Below are 6000 nucleotides of genomic sequence, written 5' to 3'. Positions count from 1 at the left end.
TCTGTTTATGTGGTACTGGGGAATGGAACTTGGAGCTTCATGCATGCTAGGCAAGCACTCTACCACTAAGTCATATTCCTGGCCCTATTCTCTCTCTCTCTCTCTCTCGCCCATCCTGTGGCTTGAACTCAGGGCCTGAGCACTGTCCCTGTGCTTTTTGCTCAAGTCTAGCACTCTACCACTTGAGCCACAGAGCCACTTCCAGCTTTTTCTGTTTATGTGGTACTGGGGAATGGAACCCCGGGGCTTCATGCATGCCAGGCAAACACTCTACCACTGAGCCACATTCCAGCAACCTATTTTTTCATTCTTATTATGAGATTTTTGTTCTGTATAAACCTGTCTGAATATGAACTATTCTTCCTCTGAAACTAAGTGTTTGGTTCCTCTAAACCTCTGCTCATGACAATGTTTTGTGCTACTCTTAAAAGAAAAAGTTAGATAAATAAATATTTAACAAAAAAATTAGGAAGATTAAGTGATAAGATTATGCCTCAAGTGGCACAAAACTTTGGTCCACCAATGACTGTGAAAGTGCCACAGTGATTTAGGGGTGACAAATGGTTATTAGCAAGTAGGTAAATTTGCAAATACAAAGTCTAAGAATAGCAAATACCAACCATGTGTGAGTCTGCTATGGCTTGGAGATGATTTGCGTTTGGCCTCTAGTTTGTGCAGGAAGTTTAGGTGAGTGGTGGTAGAGCCTTTAAGAGTTGAGGCCTCGTGCGAGATCTCTTTCAAAAAGAGATTGATGCCTTACTTCTTGTGTCCTGGGAAAGCAGGTCATTTGTTATAAGCAAGCCTAGAGCTTCCATTGACTCTCTCTTGCTTCTTGTCATTGTCACTCCCACATGTGTGTTCCCAACCAATGTGACATTGTCTGCCTTGAAGGCTTCATCAGAGCTGAGCAATTTTTCACCATGCTTGTGAGGAAAATAAACCTTCTTTTCCTAATAAATCCGATCCTCTGGCATTTTATAGCAACACAAACAAAAAGAAGGAAGAGGAAGGAGAAGGAAGTTTAAGAGTTTATTGGATAGAGAGGCAAAGAAAGCCTAGAGGAAATTATGCTTAGGTAAGACAAATTGGCAAACAAGAAGGTATTGCAGGAAGCAGAAGATGGGGGTGGGGGTGGGGTGGGAGCATGACATTGAGCAGACCCAGAGGGAATATACCATACAAAATTGGCTAGGTTTTATCCTATGTAAATAGTAGGGAATGACAGAGACAAAGACCCTGCTTATCTGAGCATTTGCCCTAGATTTGCATATAGACTACTCACATGTACCAGGTGAACATAAATGCTTATTTTCAGAATAGAATAATTGTTTTCCCTACCCCTTTTATAACTTCTCTTATTTAAATTTCATTTCTTATGCATGGCTTACCTAATAGTCTCATGTTATGATTTATTCAATGAGTAACTTCACATTTAGAAGACAAATATGGCAGTGTTTTGATTAGATAAAAATCCAAGACATGGAACATGACATGTATCACTATCTGTCTATGCCTAAGCCTTAGATATCTACAACTCAATCAAATAAAACCAGTCAGAATGTCTGTGGTTGGTGTCTGCAACATGTCTGTGGCATGTTCTTAACTAAGCAGGGAAAAATGCCATCAAGGAAGAGATATCTGCATATGTGGAAAAGGTAAAATATAAACAAATTTGAGGAGTTTGCAACTTAACTGGCAGGCTATCTGGTGAGAACTGACACACGTAGGGGTGGTAAGGCTGCTGAAGTTATTAAGGTACTTGAAGTCATTTGGTTGATCTGTTAACCCTGGACAGTGCTGCTCAGTGTGTTTGCATTTTATTCATCAAGTGGAACAAAACATAGTGGGATAACCAGATGTGATCAGTTCAGCTACCGTCATCTAATTGCCAATGGCCCTACAGGTTTACCTTCTTCTTCTCTCATCCATTTGCCATACTCTAAAGCTATCTAAATTGGTGTTATGGGCTGAATTTGTTCCCCCCCCCCCAGTATGTTGAAGCCCTAACGTGACTGTGTTTGGGACAGAACTTTTAAATAATGAGTAAGGTTAAAAATGAGGTCACCAGGGTTGGATCCTAGTCAAACAGACCTACTGTCCTTGTAGGAGGAAATATCAACTGTAAGGTTCCCGCAAAGGAGTCTGGAATGCAGTTGTTTGTTTAGGATTATGGAACAACTGGTCCACAGGAGATGGAGGCATGTAGGGGGCTGCATCAGATGGAGGTGTGCAGTGAGAAAAAGAGAAGAGAGAAAGAGAGAGAGAGAGAACAACTGAATTGTACAGAACAAGAAGAGAAGAAGGGGGAGAGAAAGGGGAATTCAGAGAGAAGGGAAGAAGAAGGGAAGAAGGGAACTAGTCCTGAAGATCGATTATATAGGGAGGGGGCGAGGAGGAGATGTAGCCACAGTGGATGTAGAAGTGACCCCAGAGCTGGGAACCTCTCACCGTCCAAAGGAAGCTGACTTAACCTCAGAGGAAGAGGAAGTGGCCTCAGAACCTGGGGGACTGCCTACTGCTCCCAGGTATGCCAGTTATCAGGGCTAGAGATGCTGGGCAATTGCTTCTAGGGAAGAGGCCACATGTGCACAGAGGGAAAACAAAGGGAACAGGCCATTTTTTCCAGGCTAGCCTAACACAAACCTTCTCCCGCACCCCTCTTCCTCCCCTACTTTCTTCTTTATCTCTCTTTACACACACACACCCAGACACAAAAAAGATGTCACATGAGACATGGCGAGAAGGTGACTAGCTGCATGCCAATGGTGAAGGGAGGCCTCAAGAAACACCCACTTCACTGCATTTCTTTTCCTATATTCGTATGCTGGAGCCTTAATGTGACTGTTCGAAGTATGGCTTTTAAAGAAGTAATTAATGTTAAGTGAGGATATTTAACCTTGGACTTCCAACCTCCAAAACTGTGAAAAGCTCTTGAATCCATGGTGTTTTGGAATTCAGTCTAAGTGCACAAAAGTAATGGTAAGCCAACATATCATTTGCCATTCTGAAAGCTTTGAGAGCTCTCCTTAACATGATCTTCAAGCCAACTTGCTCAGTTGTCTCTTAAGTCTCTCATGACTCCTGTTTTCACTGGGTTTAAGCCATAGTAGTAGCTCACCATTTTTTTTTCCAAAGGAAAGCTTGTTTTTGCCTTGGTCTAATGCTGGCCCTCCCATTCCCCACTACAGATTCTACTTATGCATTCAAATTCATCTTAAGACATGGGTTCTCATAGGAAACTTTTACTGATCTCTCCATCACTTCCTCTGTCCCTAGGGACAGAATCAGAATCATCCAAGATGTCATTTCTGTGTACTTGACTACTTCCCTTCCTTAGAGTGTGAGCTTCACCAAAGCCAGAGTTGTGTACTTTTGTTTCCTGTACTTAGAGAACAGCATTTAATACTATCTTTATTTCTTAGAGTGTGAGCTTCACCAAAGCCGGAGTTGTGTACTTTTGTTTCCTGTACTTAGAGAACAGCATTTAATACTATCTTTATTTCTCTGAGGAGACAATATGCAAGATTTGAACTGTGAAGAAAATGGACATGCGTTCCAGTTCCTTGGTAAGTCACTCATTTTTTCCATGATCCACTTGCCTTTTGTGTCAGTACCACACTTGAACTCAGCCTGCTTGCTCGGATGAAGCTTTGTTACCTGAACAAAATCTCCTGCTCAGCTCTTATTGGTTATTTTGGAGACTTTCCTGCCTGGGATGACCTCAAACTTTGTTCTTCCAGATCTCAGCCTCCTGAGTAGTTCTGTGAACTAATTTCTATCTGCAAAACAGGAGGGAAAATTATATTTACTTTGAAGAACTGTGGAGATAATGGTTAAAATATGCATTAAAAGCATTGCAAACAAATCTGTTAAACACATGGTAGTCATTACATACCCAGAAAATATACATGCTTGTTATTCAGATGATTATTTTTCAAACATGATTTTATTTTAAATAACAGTTTAATATGGTGCTGTCAATGTAGTTTTAGTCTACAAATGAAAATCATTGTGCTAGGACTAGATGAGGATATTAGGACTCTTATGAAATACAGCAAAAAAAGTGGGAAATGTTTTTTAAATGTTAGAGGGAAACTATTCAATTCTCAACTTTTACCATTCATAGGTGGGAGAGAACTAAAGGAATATGCTATGCAAAGACTTTTTTAAATCAAAACTCTTATCTAGTATAAAAAAGATATCCCATGATAACTTCATTTGCCAATATTAAATAATTTGTAGCCCACCAAATTTCTGTGTGGTCAGGTAGAAAAACTAGACATTGTAGATGATTCTGAGACAAGTGGACAATGGGCATCTTACTCTACAGCCCATCCAACCATAGAATACTTTCATCTGTGTCTTCATAGACCCTGCACAGAAGGTTTCATGGACAATAACTCAGCTTCACTAAATGACCAGGTGAGTTAATGAACCGTCATGCTTATCTGAAAACTGACACAATGTATTACTCATTAATAGCTTTCGGATCATTGCCAAATATACTTTTCCAAATTCTAGATCAAGAATCATTTTTAAGTTTAGAGAATTAGCTGATATGTTAGCATATCAGTGAACTGCAATAAGGAACCACCACATTGCTCATTGTTTATTGGAAATCTTCATGTTAAATTGATGAAGCAAGACTCAAAACATGTATCACATGTTTTATCTCATATATAGGCTTTTTCTTTAAAAAAGTAAAAGTAGAAGGGAACTAATAAAGCACAGGAAAGGGACCAGAAAGAGGGGAGGAGTGTGAGTAATGTGGGTAATGTGCTATATGTACATGTATAAAATGTTATAATAAAGCTCACTATTGTATCGTTAACACATACTAATAAAAATAGTTGTTGAAAAAGTGTAGAAGTCTTGGAAGGGTTATGGGAAAAAAAGATGAGAGGCTGAATAGTAGATAGGAAAACACAAGTGTTACCATAAATAACCTGTTACCTTCCTTCCAAAAACTATAAGGAGGAGCTGAAATTCTCCAAGTGCATGCTAATGATTACAGGATAGAAACTCTAATCACTTTATTAAAACATAGTGTATATTGTATCCAAATATTAAACTATACTCCATAATATGTACAATATATAATCAAAAACATTTTTGAAGTTTACAGAAGTAGAACTGTTAACTACCCTGATTTTATAACATACAGTACAAGTGTATTAAATTACCACCCTGTCACCCATATCCTTATACAACTAAAATAATAATAAAAATGATGCAGCCAAAAAGGTGAGAATGTAAACTTGTCCAACCACTCTGGAAAGCAGTGTGGAGGTTCCACAAAAAAATTGAATGCAGAATTACCCTATGATCAAGCAATTCCACTTCTGGGAATTTACGGAAAACATTACAAACTGAGATTCAGTAAAGCCATCAGCACAACCATGTTTATTGCAGTACTGTTCAACATAGCCAGAATATGGACTCAGCCTAGAAGCCCCTCAATGGATGAATGGGTAAAAAAGGTGATATATAGATACATAATGGAATTTTACTCAACCACTAGAAAGAATGGTATGGTACCATTTGTAAAGAAATGGAGAGGGGCTGGAAGGTGGCTCAGTGGTAGAGTGCTTGCTTTGCATGCATGAGGCCCTCAGTTGAATTCCTAAGTACTACATGATAAGAAAAGCCAGAAGTGGCACTGTGGCTCAAGTAGTAGAGCGCTAGCCTTGAGCTGAAGAGCTGAGGAACAACATCCAGGCCCAGAGTTCAGGCCCCATGACTGACAAAAAAAAAAAAAAAAGAAAAAAAAAAAAAGAAAGAAAGAAATGGAAAGACCTGGGGCTGGGAAGGTGGCTCAGTGGTAGAGCACTTGCCTTGCATGCTCCAGGCCCTGGGTTCGATTCCTCAGCACCACATAAGAAAAAAGCCGGAAGTGGTGCTGTGGCTCAAGTGGTAGAGTGCTAGCCTTGAGCTGAAGAGCTGAGGGACAGCACTCAGGCCCAGAGTTCAGGCCCCACGACCGGACCCTCAAAAAAAAAA

At 39.9% G+C, this 6000-nt stretch overlaps 1 long non-coding RNA gene across 1 annotated transcript in view; it reads right to left on the bottom strand.

Moving 5' to 3' along the window:
- Positions 1 to 3580: 3580 nt before the first annotated feature.
- LOC138816540 (uncharacterized) overlaps positions 3581 to 6000 on the bottom strand; it is a 33660-nt gene continuing 31240 nt past the window's right edge. Inside the window, exon 3 of the long non-coding RNA XR_011368682.1 lies at positions 3581 to 3779. This is a non-coding gene — a long non-coding RNA (uncharacterized lncRNA). The remainder of the gene's footprint in view (positions 3780 to 6000) is intronic.

This window comes from Dipodomys merriami, unplaced genomic scaffold, assembly GCF_024711535.1.
Source record: "Dipodomys merriami isolate MVZ:Mamm:240054 unplaced genomic scaffold, mDipMer1.0.p SCAF_7, whole genome shotgun sequence".
Lineage (NCBI taxonomy): Eukaryota > Metazoa > Chordata > Mammalia > Rodentia > Heteromyidae > Dipodomys > Dipodomys merriami.
This window is presented reverse-complemented; position numbering and strand designations above follow the sequence as displayed.